The sequence below is a fragment of the Anser cygnoides genome, chromosome 1 (genome assembly GCF_040182565.1).
Source record: "Anser cygnoides isolate HZ-2024a breed goose chromosome 1, Taihu_goose_T2T_genome, whole genome shotgun sequence".
In the NCBI taxonomy this organism is placed as follows: domain Eukaryota; kingdom Metazoa; phylum Chordata; class Aves; order Anseriformes; family Anatidae; genus Anser; species Anser cygnoides.
The window spans coordinates 130,228,662-130,246,029 of NC_089873.1; positions in this window are offsets into that span (position 1 = coordinate 130,228,662).

The following is a 17,368-nucleotide window of genomic DNA, read 5'->3' on the forward strand; positions in this document are numbered from 1 at the left end:
TGATTCCTCCTGGAATACCTGTGATGATTTCAGAGGTGATTGCTCCCCCAGGTGGAGGAAAAATGAGGTCTCTTCTTCCACTTCAGGGCAAGTAAGACAGGGTAGGTTAAACTGGCTTCTAGTGAATATTAAATAAATCTGGCAGCTGGCACAGGACTGATTAAGGAAAGCTCAAGCAATCAGTTCTCCTGATTCTCAGGGAGTAGAGCTCACCTCCAGCAGGGAAGCAATAGCACATGGATTGACAGTCATTTCTGCACAGCACATCTGACCACGGTTAAATTAGCCTCTGAGGCCCCAGACCAAGCAATTGAGTAACAAGTTTTTGGAGCCAGTCCTTGGAAGGTTGAATTTCTCAGATAAGAAATGGAACAAAGAAACAAACAAACCACCCAGGCTCAAGCCCATAGCAGGTCAGATAATAAAATGTTCAGTTTTATTTCTTCCCCAGTGGCCTGAAAGGATGATTATAACTGATCATCAAAGTGTGCTCTGACAGCTACTCCCAAACTCATTGAGACTTAAAGAGGTTAGGAGAGAATTCCCCTAGGCATTCTGGCGATGGAGTTATTGATGGCTCTGTTGCATGGTTGGATAAAGCTTGATTACCTCCTGTGTTGTGGGCTAGGAATAATCCACACACCTGCTGGAAGAGCGAGAGGATTAATAGCAATTAATGCATTAATTTTGCCTTACTGTCTTTTTGATATTTATTGTTTGCTTTTATTTATCAATTTATTTATTGAGTATGTATTGATTGCAATTTCTTTGCTTTTAGAGGAAATATTCATCATTCTTCTCTCACAAGCAGGGGGAGTGTTCTCTCCTGCCTAGAGGTGTGCCATATCCATTGCTTCCTTCCAGGCGTCTTTCCTCTCCTTTTCCTGGCTTTCCCCATCAGGCCTAATCAGCACCTGCAGTGAAGTTTCTCTCTGGCTTGCACCCAGGGAGCTTTAACCCCACGTAAATCACCTTGGTGAGGATGCTGATACATGCTAGGGCTTCCACAGAGTATGGAATCAGACCTTCGCCTGGCCCAACATGGTCCTTTTGGTCCTCTTCCCACAGCCTCTTTTTCCTTCTAGTTCCCTTGAACGCTGTGTGTCTTGCCAGCCTTCTCCTTTCTTTTTATTGTGATTTGCACCTCTTGCTCATTCAAAATGGGTCTGCTCCCTCCCTTGGGTTGCATGGGTGCCACCAAAGGCATAATTAAGCATAAATTCTTTGCTTGTCCCAGGTGGGTCTGGAATGGCTGAGAGAGGTTTTCAGGGGAGTTTCCCTGTACTTTGGTATGCTGAAAGTCCTCTGGGTTGTGTCAGTGAGGGAGCTGGGCACAGTGTGCTCAGGGAGGGCTGGACTCTGCATTGAAGATGTCAGATACTCTCCAGAGCATCTGTGGGGTGTCTGGGAACCATGAAGCTTATCTGAGTTTAGAGGGGAACCTCTACGAGACTCTGTGCAGAGGCGCAAGTCGCATTCCTGACACCAGCTTCCAATTTCTACTGCACTTCAAACCACTCCTGCAAAACAAGGGGCAAGAAGGCAGAAAGAAAAACCCAGGCAAGGAACAAGACCATTTTTTGGCTATTTCTTTTCTTGGAAATGGTTGGCCTCTTCTTGCTAAACTTTTCCGGAAGGATCAGTCAAAATTAGATATCACATATGGAAAATTTCAGTCCAGACAGATGAAGTTTTGCAAGGAATAATTAGCTCAGAAGTGGGCCTTCGAATAGGAAATGCTCAGCCACCTTCATAGCAGGCAACACTACTAAATTTGCTATGACTAAGCCTTGGTATTGATTTTGTTGGCTGGTAGTGGAGAGAGAGTTTGTCTGACTCCTTTAATTTAATTCAGTTAATTAGAACAAATGACTATGTCATTTGCCAGGACCACTGCCTACTTGCCTGTTTTCTTTTTCCATGTGTAACTCCTCGTATGCTGCCACAGGGACCATTAAACCACGGAATAAAGTTCCCACAAACCGACACTGTCTTTTTATATCTGAATTCTATCTCTTTGCTGTAGCTAAGCCAAATGTTTAACTGACCACGCTGCATGATTTCCAAGACTCCCAATGGGAACTGCTTGCAAAGATATATTTATTGTCCAGCATGCATATACTGCCCCTATCCAATTAGGGCATTTTAGTCATGGTGCTACTAGTGCTGAGGGTCACACAGTGCGAGGACCTCCCTTTAAAAAGAAGAAGATAGCTGCAGTGGCTGTTTATGTTTGCTTGGTGAGTCAGAGGCTGTGGAGATAAGCTTCAGAGTGGATGAGACGAGGAGTCTAGGTTTGGTAACCTTGCCAGACTGCATCTTAAGCCATTTGCTGCCTGAACATGCCTCCGTCCTGACACCAGCTTTGTCAGTCAAAGGGTGTTTTGAAGCAGCTAAGCACAGGTTTTGTGCTATTCTTTGTCACCTTGTTTTTCAGTTTAAGAGGCAGCCAGCTAAATCTGTTTCTGAGTATTGTAGATGATGTTGCAGTAAGGGGCTGTTGGTGTAGGGGCAGATGTGGAATAAGGCTTTTCTCCCTCTGCCTCTCTCCAGAGAGGAAATTCAATCAAGCTGTTATTTTGCTGTATCTAGAAAATAGGAAACTTCCTGTGTTGTTCACAAAGGGTGGTGCTGATTAGGAGAAAATTGGTACAAAGAGTGCTCAGCTGGAACGGGAACAAAGGAGAGGTGACAAGCCCAGGACATGTTTCCACAGTGAACACTGCTGTTCAGGGTCATACCATGAGTTTTTCTGCCCCAGCTCTTCATTCCAGCGTAATCTTTTTCTTCATCTCCTCCTCCTCCTCCAGGGAGACTCATCTACGCCCCACAGGAACGCTGCTCATCTATACGGCAGGGCTGGGAGCCAGGAGGGCTGCCTTTAGGGGCAGGTGGGGAAAGCCCAGCTCTCCTCCCACCCTTCATCTCTGCTGCTGAGCACCAGGAGTTGCTTTTGGAGCAGGTGGTGGAGCCAGGAATTAAGAGGCACTGGGGCTGGGTTGTGCAAAGAGTGGCTGGGCTGGGCCGTGCTCTGTTCCATGATGCAAGGCAGGGTGTGATGTCTGTGCTCTGAATGCTGTGTGTTTTATTTATAAACATGTGCCTGAACAACTCGAGGGTTGCTGGCTTTACATTTGTGTAACACTGCGATACACTCGGGGTGGCGGATCGCCCATCAGCAGGCTGAACTCGTTCCTGCCCTTGTTTGGTATGACAGCAGAGCACTTCAAAGCCCAAGATGTTCTGAAAAGGGCATTAAATGCCCTCACAAAAACCCAGGTGAGACATGCTTAAGTAATGTTAACCCTTTGCTGGGTCCCATTTTATTAATGACAGCATAGCCCATCACTCATCTCAACTTTCCTTATGGGTTTATCAGGTCTTTTGGCTCTACCCATGTGGGCTTCAGACAAACTACATCTCCACCTTCTCTTTGTAAAGGGTTTATTTTTTTAAAAGTGGTTTAATGTCAAAAACAACCTGTCCTCACAGCCTTCTACATCAATCAATAGGATGATTAGTGACTAGCCACAGAAAGCTAAGCAAAGACTAGAACAAGTGGCACAGTCTGAGGAGGAAAGCGGTACTTTTCAGAGTCCTCACAGAAACCAAAATTAGTTTTTAACACCCTGTGGTGCGGTGAGAATCTTTAGCAATCAGCGTTCAGAGAACTGCTCAGATATGTCTGAGATGACACCCAGCATCAAATGCTGCTGGCTTCTCCCATGGATCCTAGAGGACATCAGAAAGTGTGCTTGGTAGCTGCCTTGGTATGGTGAGTGTAATCTGGAAAGAGAAGGACCTCCCCAGGCAATAGAAAACTCTCCACAGACATGCAAAGCTGGCTGCTGCAGAGGTTGCCATATTCCTTCTTGCACAGAGTCCAAAAGAAGACGTACAGCAGAAGTGTAGTTAGGCTTCAGCCAAGCTGTGCCCCCTTGGACTGGAGGCCTGAGCAGTTTCAAAGAACCGAGGAGCGGGGAAGACTTTCTCACCACTGCCTCCCATAGAGCTTGGGCTTTCTTTGCACTGAGTTGTCAGCCCTGTCGCCTTTGGAGGCTGGTTTAGTTTGTACCCTCTGAGAGAGCACTGTCCCTTAGGGTCTGAGCAGGGCTGGGGCTGTAACGGAGGTGGGATCCACCAGCAGTCCCAGCTGAGGCAAGGTAACAAGTCAGACTGGAGCCCAGTCAGCACCAACAGAGGCATGCCGCGACATGGGTTTGAGGTCCATACAGCCAGCCAGGACCGGAGGCACGACTCTGACTGGGATGCCCAGTTGCTGAGGGAGGCCAAAAGGGACAGGGCTGGGTGCAGCCATTCTGCAGTGCAGCCCAAGCAAGGATAGGGCCAGGGCAGCTCCTGGCTTACACATTTCAAATCTTAACACTTGGCTTTCTCTGCAGGGGTTTTGCGGCATACTGTTTTGTAACAAATATCTTGTTTTGTTAAGCTGCTGATATGGTGAAGTATGCATTAATACAGACTTCATAACTTATGCTTTTCTGTACTTCTTCATCACTGTCATGAAGTCCTTTATGAAATATTAAGAGTCTAGTCAAATGATGCCATTTCAGGAATAGCACTGAAACATCTTGAGAACGAAATTAACTTCCTCAAACCAGGATCACCTCATTGTTTTTATTGAAACAGAATATTTGGTTTGATAAGAAATAAGGAACAAAATGAGCTGAAAGCAATGCCGAACAAAGCATCTTGTATTTCCCATCATCTATAAATGACATTCTCCAGATTTATGCACATGCACTTATTTCAGCGTGTGGGCCCAGAAAACAGCACTGGGATGGTTAAAGTGTGGTGGAGAGTACTGTAAGAGCAAATTTCCGTAACCCTGGCAACATCCTGACTTGAAAATGTCTAGCTTCTTGCTTTGTCTGCCTTGTTTCTCTTAAAGCTAGCAATGAGGTTAAATTTACTAGTTTTCTTACAACACTGGAAATACATGTGAAGATAAACACTTCAAGTGATTATAAAGACATTATCAAGAATGGCATTGAGAGTGAAATTTTGTTACTAATTTTACTAGAGGAAATGTACAGACTGTATTGTGTGCTGCAAAATTATTTCACACACCTTTGAGGTTTTTTTTTTTAAGAAGTTATCCTTCTGCTTGCTCGTGTGAATGTGTTTGAGAACATTAATATTTGAGTACTTCTCCAAGTTAAAAACATGCTAGGAATTCCAATATGACTGAGGAAACTAACTTCTCAGGTCTAGAATGAAGAGAAATGGTAATAACAGTAGGGCACTTTTTTTTTTTTTTTTGGATTTTTTGTTAGTGACAGCCTTCCTCATTAATTGCCCACAGAAAAATCCAAAGGGACTGTTAACATCATATATATGATTTTCACAACACAGGCCTCTGAGCCTTATTTTATGTGTCACATCTGTGGCTTCTGAATTAATTACAGTGTATTTTGAAAGACTCCCAGGCTGGATTTCATTTTTCCTGGCTTCGGGTGCTTAAAATGCTGATGAAAACTTGTTGCATTTGAGCTGTTTAAAATCTTTTCAGAATCCAAAGAGAGAAACAGGCACTTGTAAGACTGATCAGCAAAAAAAGAAGGAATGGAGCGACCAAAAAATTACAGTTTGGAAATCAAGAAGATTATGACTAAAGTCAGAACTTCAAGAAAGGCACTCATTTAGAGTTTGTAATGCACATTCAAACAAGTAAGATGTTTCTTCATCAATATAGATGCCCAAATAGACATATTATGGTAATCTAAGGATAGCCTTACAAATAATTCTGTTTTACCTCATTTTCAATTGAACCAAGTAATTCTGAACTTGGTGATAAGATATGTTGACTCAAATTTGAATTCAAAGAGCTGATTGCTGATAAACTATGCAGTGAGGCAATATTCAGAATTATTGAAAGACTAATTAAAAGCAAGGAACTGGATGGGTAATGGGATAAAACACAACATGATTTATAGTCTCCTGACAATAGATTGTGCCAATTTTACCTAATACTTACCTCTTATGAATTAATTATTTTTTGATACAGGGGAAATGAGATATCTCCAGTCTGTCTGGACTTCAGTAAACCATTTCCTCATTGGAGACGATTAATCTGTCTGGAGTTTTGTGTATTGGTTAGTGTGATAGTTAAGGAAATGGCAAATAAGCAGATGGCAAGAAGCATGCAGTGGAGGGGAACTAATCAATAGGAAGAAAGAGAAGACTCGGATTCCTCAGGGATTGGATGTGGAACTCAGAAACATCTTAGAGTTTGTCAGAAAAAGCAGGAACACACTAGTGAACCCTTTTCATCATAACAGCTGGGAGGTAGGAGCAGTACAGGAACAACAGGACGGTCTTAAATCTTGACATAATAGAGGAGTAATGAAATTGTAAAAGTCAGAATTACAACATTGCTAAGTAGCAAAAATTCCTGCTGTAAGCTGGAATTCATCAGCTGGAAACAAATGAGGAAGGAAAATGACCTCGTTATACTGAACAGCTGCAGGATGAACAGATTGAGGCACAACTGTGGGAAGGCTAAAGAGGGGTCTTTGGCTGGATCATGCAAAGTACATCCCACAGAGACTGGAAAAATCTCATTTACCTTACCAGAACCACTGGTAATTTCTCACCCAAAACATTGTGCATCGTTGAGAGGATCCATCCTTTTTGAAGAGGAATAAGAAGTGGGGTAAAAGGGAGAGAGGATGCTCAGAAGAGAGGAGAGCCTGTTTTCATACAGTTAACCAAGGGGCTTTACTGCATTTAACTGACCTAAATGTTGATACAAGAATGACTGGAAAAACATGGACAAGAATGATTTCAAAGTGGAAATGTTCCAACTGGTAGTTGGTTTCTAGTAAGACTAAAAAAAAAAAAAAATCAATGTTATGTACTTATCTCTTTATGAAAAAACGTCTACGACATGGCTAATAGAGATGACAGAAGTCTGGAAGTCTGGTTCTGATGATCTGAGAGGATGTTTCAGTCTTTGCTCAGCAAATCTCCTCATTGTCATTTTCTCAAGAAGTGGAGAAGAATTTTGGTAAATATCCACTGAGTTCTCATGTCTTTCAAATAGGCATGCAATGGCAATGTGAAAAGGTGACATAATTAATGTCTAAGTATTGATCTCATCAGATATTCAGTATGGTGGTTTATTTGGAAAAAAATCCAATTAAAATAAACACTGTGTGGAGAATACAGTTTTTCAGTAGTAAGTAAGTGAAGAAATGTTCTTGATACATTTACATAATCAATTGCTGTTCTTCATACACTCAATATTTCTCATCTAAAAATCTAACATAAAACATGGAGGGAACTATACAAATGTGTGTTATAATATATAGACATGTACAGGGTTATTCAATACAATTATAGAATAGGAACAGGTTGTACAAGAATGTAACACGTTTAATCTTAACTGTGAATGTTAAGTTAAGGGAAAGTCTATAAAAGTCTTTTTACTTGTGTGACCATTTTAGCCACTTTGTGATACTCTGTGTGAAACACAGAAAATGTAGTACAGAGTACAGAGGGCTAATAGGACCAAATCACGAGAGGGAAGGTGATGCTAACAGAAATGCTTGCCTACTTCCAAAGGCATGCTGAAAAAGGAGAGGTCTTGCAGGACACAGATGTCAGTTTTGCACTTGACAAAATTGTCCCTGAAATTCAGATATTTTATGAATTCACTGCTAGTACTTTAAAAGGCCTCTTGTGAGCAGCTGTATAGTTTACAAAGCGAGTGTCATGGTGAAGTGATAGGATGCGACTTTTTATTTACCGAGATTTACAGAAAACACCAACTTCTCTTTGCTGCCTGGTGTTGCTGCTCTTTTCAGAACTCAGCAGCATATTTTGGGCCTTTTTTTTTCACGAGTTTGGAAACAAAAACAAAAGCTGCATTATATAACTGTGCATAATAACTGTCCTTTTGTATTTATTTCTTTTTCTTTTAAGTAGAAAATGTTGCTAAATCACTGCTGCAATTATTTCATTCTTTTGTATCTATGTAATAGCTTCTACTTGACTTTCAGGAGGTCATTATGGTAAAGGTTTTTCGTTTACAAAAAACAACAAAAGCGTTGATGTTACTTCCGGGAATGAGGATAAAATTGTTTCATTAGAGTGTGTGCTGGTAATTACTTTTATATTTAGAATCGGAAATGACAATCTAAAATCAGAATATTTCATTAGTGATAATGAATTTTAATTTCTGATAAGTAAAGTATTCCCAAGGAAACTACAGATGTTAGAACTACAGCGAAAAACTCTGGGAGAAGGTTAAAGAAACTGGGTTTTAGCACTTTTTGGTGTCCTCTTGCTTAATAATAGCTATCAACAAACTCTCTTTATTCATTTATTTTTAAATTGTAGAAGCATAAAAAAATATTTTATATTCAAGATATTGATGATTGTTTCAGTTCATATCAAGGTAGACAGTGTATCTAAACAGGACCTTTTCTTATAGGAGAGTTTGAAACTGACCTGATGAGCAGCTTATGTGTAACTTTAGTTGGTCTTAAGTACATAGTCAGGACAAAAACAAAGCTTGGCTTATTCCGAACCTGTGATTATTTTTGAGGTAAAGCTGTACTTGAAACAAATCTAAAATGTTACAGAGCCCACACCTCCTGGGCCAATATCTTTAAATGAACATGAAGGAATAATGCATAACCTATTTTAGGTGACTGACATAAATCTGACTGGAGAGCAAGAGAGAAGCTGGATCTCCAGGAAAAGACTTATCAAGAAGTTTGTTTGATGGCACCTACAAACATATTTTCTGGGAAGCTCTTTGAAGATAGGCTGAGACTTCTCTGAGGCTCTCTGTTTTTATTTCACAAATGGCACAATGAGGAAAGAGTCTCCAGGGCAAAACCTCCCCACACAATCAACTGTTAAAAAAATGGTCAGTGGCAAGGTGAATTTGATGCCCAGGGACAAGGTGGAGCACCATGTTTTAGAGAGCCTTTCATTGACTATACTTCTTGCTGGTCCTATCACTTCCCCTCCTGTTCCACATTTTACGTGATTTCTGCCTATCTTCAGGGAATTCAGAGTGTTAATATCTTGCTATTATATATACACAGGGGCTTTTTGGAGGTAATTTTCATCATGAATTAGGAACTATATGCCATAGCTTACTGTGCCTGTAAATATCAGTGGGCTTCTGGAGAAGAGCTTGTGGGTTGCATACCTTGATATGAGCGTGAAATGTCTCTGTAGGCCTCAGAGCTGAGGACAGCTTAGTTCTCATTTCCCTCACCAAGACCATGTCAAAATTGATGTGAAATCCCAGTCTTGAGCTATAACAACTGAGATTTTTTGCTCCTGCCTTGCTTTGGAAAGTTCAGTCTATTATAATTCCCCAGCCCTGCTATCGGTGGATTATCCTGAAAGAGCCAAAGTAAAGTGGAGCAGATCTACAGAGAGAGCTGAGGAACAAACACTCCCCACTCAGTCATGGTGGGAAATACATCTCTGTTGCCAGAAGGACACCTAAGAATAAATAACAGAGAGCAAGTCAAAACCAGATTAAGTGCAATAAAAAGACTCTTTCAACAAAACAAGAGGGGGTGTGACTTTTGTGTCTCCATTTGAGATGCACACAAAGAGAGGAATGCTCTTAGAGGCAGCTGCTTTGGTTTGAAGTAGCCAAGGCTGAATGTTCTGCAGAAGACATCTGGTGAGGGCGGTGCAGGGGAGAGCTCAAACTCCTTTTCCCACAGTAACAGAGAGTGGGAAGCAGCTCTTAATAGTTTTGTGGCAGAGTCCCTTTTTCTATTTCAAGAACTATTTTGCTGATATGTTTGTGTTGCTGTTTTGTTCAGGACTGTTTTCACAGAGCAGTATCCCATCATGTTGGGTGCTGGCCAAAGACCATCCTTGCCTCCCACTGGACAATATAATTAGCTGATGAGCTTCTGATGGGCAGGGTGGTAGACAGCAACTGCAGAAACAGTAGGTGTCTTTGTGGTGCCAAGGTTTCAGCAGCCACAGAGCAAAGGGGATTTGAGGAGGAGGGTGAAACAGGCAGAGTGTGAAGGAGCTGAAGAAGGTTTTGTGGAAATAATTAGGTACCAGAGCACCTAGAGGTGCTTGAAAAACTCCAAAACCCAGCTTTTGCTGGCTTCTGTAGAGTGACAGAAATTGGAGACATTCAGTGGAGATTGCCCCATTTCTATCAGTGCACAGCAGAAAACATGGAGAAATTCAGCAGTTCTGAAGCAAGCAGCAGGTGCTGTGCAGGAACTGTGCACTTCTGATCCCTGTCCAGGACCCACTCATTCCCACATTTCCCTGTCACGTAACACCATAACAAAAATTCTTTGTATTTGAAAACCAATAAAAAAATAGTGCTGCATTCATACCCCACCTCCCCACTATGCTAGCTTTTTTCATTCAGACATTTTTTTCCCCAATTAACAGTCACTGAGGAAATAAAATTGGATTTCAGCCAGGATTCAGTCTGTAGGTATGATTGGTGACAGAAACACACAGGCAGAATGAGCCATTCCCCATCATTGCTTCCTGAATGCTAGTATTCGGGAACCTGCCAGTAGTGGTATAAAAGTATTTTCTCCAGCAGGGAAAGACTATTTCAAACCAGAAAATAAACTGCAAATCCAACAGGATTTGCAATAGACTGGGGGAAGATGTGTGTGTGTGTATAGTCAAAAAGCAATGAGTGAACAAAGGAAAAAGAAAAAGACACTACCTTTACTCTGCAGTAATGTTCTGAGAGCTATAAAGAACTTGATATTCAATAATGCTTTGCATATGCAAATGCTTTATTCTTCATTATTTAATCAAATAAACCATTTAATTTTTTCTTAAAAAGTCTATCCAATCTGCCAACACTGCTATTTATTATGAAATACACTATTTTCAGATGGAATACAAACTATTTTTGAAAAACCCATCACTGCCACCTGTCAGATCATTGTCTGGCCATGCACCCCTTCCCTTCCCCACCCGGCAGGCCACCTTACTTCTCTTTCCTGCCTTTATCAGCTCTCTGAAACATGGGACACAGTGCTTGTTTGGAAAGTAATTTGTGGCTTATTTTAATGTGGTTCAGCAAGTTTGCAGGGTTGGCACAACGTGAGAGGACAGTTCTGCACTGCACTTTGGCAGCCGTCCTTGGGTTCATCAGTGATATGCTGCAGCAATATTCTGCCTCATGCACATCTCTGGTACAATAAACCCAGTAATTTCATCTCTTGAACATGGGCAAGAGCTTCCACAGGAATAGACAGGAATTTTCCAGCCACTGGAATTGAATAAGAGCCTGCTTTCTCGGTAGCTACTACTCTTTTTCCATTCATGAATTGCTGTTCCTTGACTGCTGTTCCTCACGCATGCAGCTTTGACATTCACCTTCTGCAGACCTACACCCTAAAAAGCCCCTTTCCCCCTCATGTCCACATCAAGCAAATACAAAAACACTGTGAAGGAAAGTAAAAAAAACCAGCCTCCTGCTGTTGCAGGCAACAGCATCATGCAGTCCTTTTCAGAAACATGTCAAGCTCCATCTTAAGCATGACTTATTCCTTTATTGCCACATCTCTTAACAGGAAGGTTGCTCTAAAACCTTGTTGCTTTGATGTCTTGAAGCCTTTAATAGATCCTGATTACATGGTTACATGCCATTGAGGATGTGATGATCTATACGTATCCTGTGGTCAATTCATTTTTGAGTGTATACTGTGCAAATATCATCACTCCCTGGTTGCCCCCAGCTCAGGCTTCTTCTGTCATCTTTTATGTCAGCTGTAAGCTTGTTAGAGGACAGACTATTGTCGCATTTGTCCAAAGTACTATGTGTGCCTCAAGAATTGAATGAATAATGTGTTACACCTGTAAAGAAAGAGTATGGACTTTAAAAGGTCAAGAAAAATGATATAAAATGATTAAATGGCACAATTTCTGATTAAAAATGGAACATTTTTAGTACTTAAAACTTAGCAAAAGCATGTGATTATATATTTAGATAAGAAACAACCCAGCAGAAGAGTAATAAATTGTGTTAGATAGGGAGACTGATTAAATAGACACAGAAGGACTTTTAAAAAGAGTAAACATTATACAAAAGGAATAGAAGAATAATTTGATAATTAAGAAAGGCATCAACTGATATTTTTCCCACTTGGGTATTTAATTTAGAAAAAGCAATTTTTTGCAGTCACTAAAATCTCCTACCTCTAGGCTACAGTCTGCATATACTGAATATTTCTAAATGTCAGACCAACTGAGTCTGAAAGCAGCAACCTTGCTCTACAGATGCATTGACTATGATTAACAGTACAATTCTAGTACTGCAATAGGAAGGAGAACTGGTCCAGAAATTTCCCTAGTGTTCCCCCAACCTCCTCAGTTGTATTTTTAGAAATACACAATACTCATGCCAGTTAATTCATCTGTTCATTGCCTAATGTTGAGACAGATTTCATTTTCATTTTTCTGAGATTGTATTTTAATAGTTGTTTTTACAATTATACTATTTGCTCTATCAAGGTTCTTTAACACAGTCTTATAAGTTGAGAAATATGGGTGAAGATGTCACATATAATTTATGAAAGAAATGAATAAGACGGAATGAAGTAAAATGGTGACATTTTATAGCTGCATCTCTTAGAACACAACGGATGGAAAGGCATGGCATACATCAAGACGAGAAAAAGAAATCAGAAACACTCTGACTGTGTGAACTAACTGAAGTCACAAACCTGAGACATTGTAATTGAATCAGTATGCTTCTGTATGTGCAGAAGGGCATCAATGGTGAGTTAACCTGATAAGCGTTTCCTATAACTGTTTCTGGTAGTATAGAGAGTACAATGAAAAACACTAAGAGCACTTTACTTATCAATCAATGTTAGTTTGTATAGGAGGTTTTACAGCAATAATTTCCCTCCTTCCAAATGCAAACTAAAGGAAGCTCAATCCCTTTTTATGTCTTCACAAACAGCAACAAGGGACAAAAGTTCATAAGCCACTGGGATTTGTGAAGTGTTTATTAGCAGTTGGTTATCTGGCCAGTATTCTGCAAATGGAATCAGAATAGCTTAGAGTCTCTTTTCAGTGAAGCCTCTCAGTGGTCTTTTGCAAATGGGAGTAGAGAATGATGGCAGAGAGCTATGTTATCATTTACTTTTTCAGCACACAAGTAAATCAGCATGTAGCAATATACCTACTGAGACTGTCTTCTTCTGATGTCAGTCACTCATTTTTCCTGGTAAGTTGGAGCACTTTTCTGTATGAAAAATTAAGTGACACTAAATTTTGGATAGTAGAAAACTACTTTAGTGCTCATTCAATGAAAAGAAATGCATATATTAAAAGCCTGGACTTTCAAAGACAGAGAGGTTGAGAGGAATAAGTGTGGAATTTTACCTGGAGCCCATCAGTTTGGTGACACTGTTATTAGCTAGCCCTGTGATCTAGAAAGATGATAATGAAAGTGTATTAGTCTTGTTTCCTAAGGAACTAAGCTCATTCTCTGATGCTGCATGGATATATCCACCTTCAGCTCCCCTCGCAATAACTTGCAAACTTCTGGTTCGGTTTCAACCAAATTTGACAGTCTGTAGAAGGCCTCAAAACACTGCATTTCTGCTCACTTCCTTACTGAGGGAAAGGCATTGCAGCCTCAGCTCAAGTCATACTGGTGGCCAGAGGATCCACACGGAGATGGAAGAGATACTCTGGCCACCTTCAAAGCCTCCAGTAATTTGTGTGCCATGGCAGGCCATCAGCTGCGTGGCACACGGGGACAGTAACAAGTGGAAAGTGCTCTCCTCCATCAACAACTGGCTCCTAAGGGGATTCTTTGGCATTTACTACTAATAAAGAAAACCCTGGACAATGGCAGTTTTCTCTTAATTAGCATTGTTTCTTTCTCCTTAGCAGGTTCTCTCATATCTACTGACACAGTAGGTTCACGCTGCAACCTTCATACAATTCAGTTACCTACAAGACATGAATCCATTGGAAACTGGGCTCCACTAGTTCTGGAACTGCTTCTTGAGATTTTTTTCTTGAAGTAAGAATTTCTCTACTGCTGCTAGCAAACACAATTTTTAGTGTGTGCTATCAGCCATGTCTCTTCCTCTCTCCCACCACAGTTTTATATGATGAGAAATCTGTTGATTCCAACCCAGCAGAAATGTTCCTGTCCTACTCTTCTATAGTATAATTTGCTCATGAAAGGCAAAAAACAAACAAACAAAAAAACCCAAACCAAAACCTGACAGCAGAATTCATTGCTATAATTTAGGGAGGTTTCAGCAAAATTAATGAGGTGCCATTACCAAGGGAACATGGGCTGTTTTCTGCATAATTATTACTATTTATATAACGATTGCATCCAATGTATTATTTTCACATGCTAGAAGCAACAACGAGCTTCCTTTGTGTTGGTGTGCATGAATAATACATTTCAGTGTCCAGGCACACCCTGTAGGAAATGAATAGGGACCAGTTTAAAGTCACAGAGCAGCTGCCTATTGGTTTTCTCGAGAGCGAGGCATAAAAATAAAGCAGGATGTGAAGTAAAAGGCTGTTGGTTTTATTATAATATCCCGTTGTTATTAATTGACAACAGCTGTGTGTCAAGTCGTGAGACACCCACTTCTGGAATGAAATGGCTCCAACTGAATTGAATGTATAGGATACTTAAAAGAGGCAGATATGACAGTGAGAGAAAAATCACATCTCTATCTACACCTGCAAGGGAAGTCAGCTTCTTGCTCATCTGTATACAGTGTCGGTACCTGTTCTTGTGTTAATGTCAGTACACGGATTCTTATATTTATTTCTCAACATTACATAATGCGAAGTGATTCCCGCAGGGATGAATCGTTTGTATAGACAAAGGTAAAATATTCTGATAGGCTTTAAAACAAGCAGTCTAACTTTTGTGGGCAGGGGTGTGTGTATGAGTGTGTGCGCGCGTGATTGTGTTGGAATATATTTTAACTCTTCAGAATAAATCTTGCTACAGGTAGAAAACAAAATGTCTACCTACTTTCAATGATAAAATGATTGCCTCCCTAAATCAAAGCCATATCGTTGTGTGAGTTCATTTGTACGTTGTTGACAAAATTTATGTATGTTCTCCACATTGGTATTGGAGCAATAAAACTCCCTGGTGTTTTATTTTGCTAGTGGAATTGAGACAAATGTAACATTATCTTGAAGACGGGTAGCAGTATCAGGCTTTCTACTGGCTGTGAGGGGTCAGAGCAGGGTAAGAGCAGGCACCGCTTGGAGAGGACAGAGGAAAAGGAGACCACTGAAGCTTAATGAATACAGATCTAATCCATGACACCATGAAGTCAAAAGCTCCCACTGCCACAATGGACTTTTCTTGGCTTATATAGAGAAATTGCTTTAAGTGGTTATGGTCAGGGCAAACTGGGACAACAGGGTAAGGCAGGGACTTCTCCCCTTAGTGTTCCTTTCACCCTACCTGAGAAAAGCAACCGTCTCTTAAGAGGTGTAGAGTATCTTAAGTGATTTTTCTTTGGCTCATTTGATCCAGCTTGAGTCAGTTCCTTTCTGAAATGACTGCAGCTGGCTTGTGTCACACTCAGCAGTCTGCCTTTGACCTGCAAAAGAAAAATAAGCCTTTTTTCTCTGTATGACTACTGACAGTAGGGCTTAAGTATAAATCAATCAATCAATCAGTTTGCAGCTGTGAGTCTCTGTGTTGCTCTGCAGTAGCCAGGTTTTAGGCTCCATAAGACAGAAACTGGCAAAGGAAATGAAAATGGGGTCAGTGATGCCAGGAAAGTGTTTCTGACGTACAAACTAAAGGCCTTTCCAGTGCAACTTGATTCCACAGTCATGGCCTTCATTTCCACAAGAAATGTCTTTCAGTACAGAAAGATATTTTACATTATTTTCCCCTCTAGGCCATCCAGGAGTGTACCTTTTATTCTGTGACATGCTACATATTAGCAAAGGCAGTCAGGATTTGTCCATGGAAAAATCCTTCCCTTTATGGCCTTGGCTACAGATGTTAGAAGTGTCTCAGGTGAGCTATTTCTCTCTTCCTAATGACAGAGATGGGGAGGGTGGGGAAATTTTTCCTGCTGAGGATTACCTTGACTGGGCAAGCCCTCAAGTTCCTCTGCCCAGCTGAAGCCCAGCAAGCCAGCAACTCAGCACACCTCTGCCCCGTCCTGCTGCACTGTGGTCAGTGCCACAGGGATCAGGAGACATGAGCTGGACCTGCAAATGCTGGGCAACTCCTCAGCTTCACCAGAGAGGCCAGAGGAAGGGTGTGCACTTCTACCTTGCTCGTTTAAGTGGAATAAAGACTCAGGAGACATCAAAGCCTCCTCAGATACCATCTCTGCCCCCACTCATTTTCACCAGTGCTGCAGCTGCATCTGGTTTTCAAACTATAGGGGGTATTAGGAGAAATTGGGGGAATGGGAGAAAGGAGTGCGAAGATTTTTTTTTTCTCTATTCTTTTCTTTCTTTCTTCTTTTGTGAATAAAAGCATGGGAGACTTCTACTTTATAGAGCAGAAGAAAATGCCAGGGCATGTAGGATTTTTTTGAAAAGGAAGTTTGGAAAAACCTTAGGCATTGAGGCTGGGCAAACACCCTTCTCTTAGTAATGGAAACCAGAAGTTACTCTTTATGATTTTGTAAACTTCATGTCTAGAACAATGTAATTCACTTCAAGCTAACAAAAATTAGTGTCTGTAGAAAATGCAACGTTGAAAACTGGAACTATGGAGGACTTACAGCAGCTGCAGGCAGTGCTTGTTAGTTCAGCTGACCAACCAATATACAGTGTTGATGGGCAATAATTCATCATATGGGTTAGTGACATTTCACTAAATTCTTCAGGCTGGAGTACCTTGGTCCAGCTATTTGACTCAAAGGCATCTGCGACACTGAGCTCTTTAATTACCTATCAAGGTATTATCTAAATCCGTTCATTTTGTCTGTTCATAAATTAATATATTAATTAATCTTCTCCTGGGAAAGGTGTGCTGGGGACGAAAGTGAGCATGGAGCTCCCTTGCAGCCCCCACCTGGGCACTGGAGCCAGGTGCAGGGCTGCTGGGGCAGCTCTGTTAGTGCAGGCACACAGGCAAACCTCAAGTTTTGTTTGGGAGGTGTCTTTAGAGAAGACTTTCTGAAAACCCACCTGCCTTCCTTTTCCTGCTGTGTACATTTAAATCTGTAAATACACAACAGTAAATAAAGTTAAAAAACAGGCAAGGATCTTAAAGTAAATAGATCTAACAAAGTCAGCAGAAGACTTCAATCATCCTGGTAGCTGTTGGAGGGAATACACAGCATGGCATAAGCTGTCCAGGAGGCTCCTGGAATGCGTTGATGATAGCTTCCTTCTC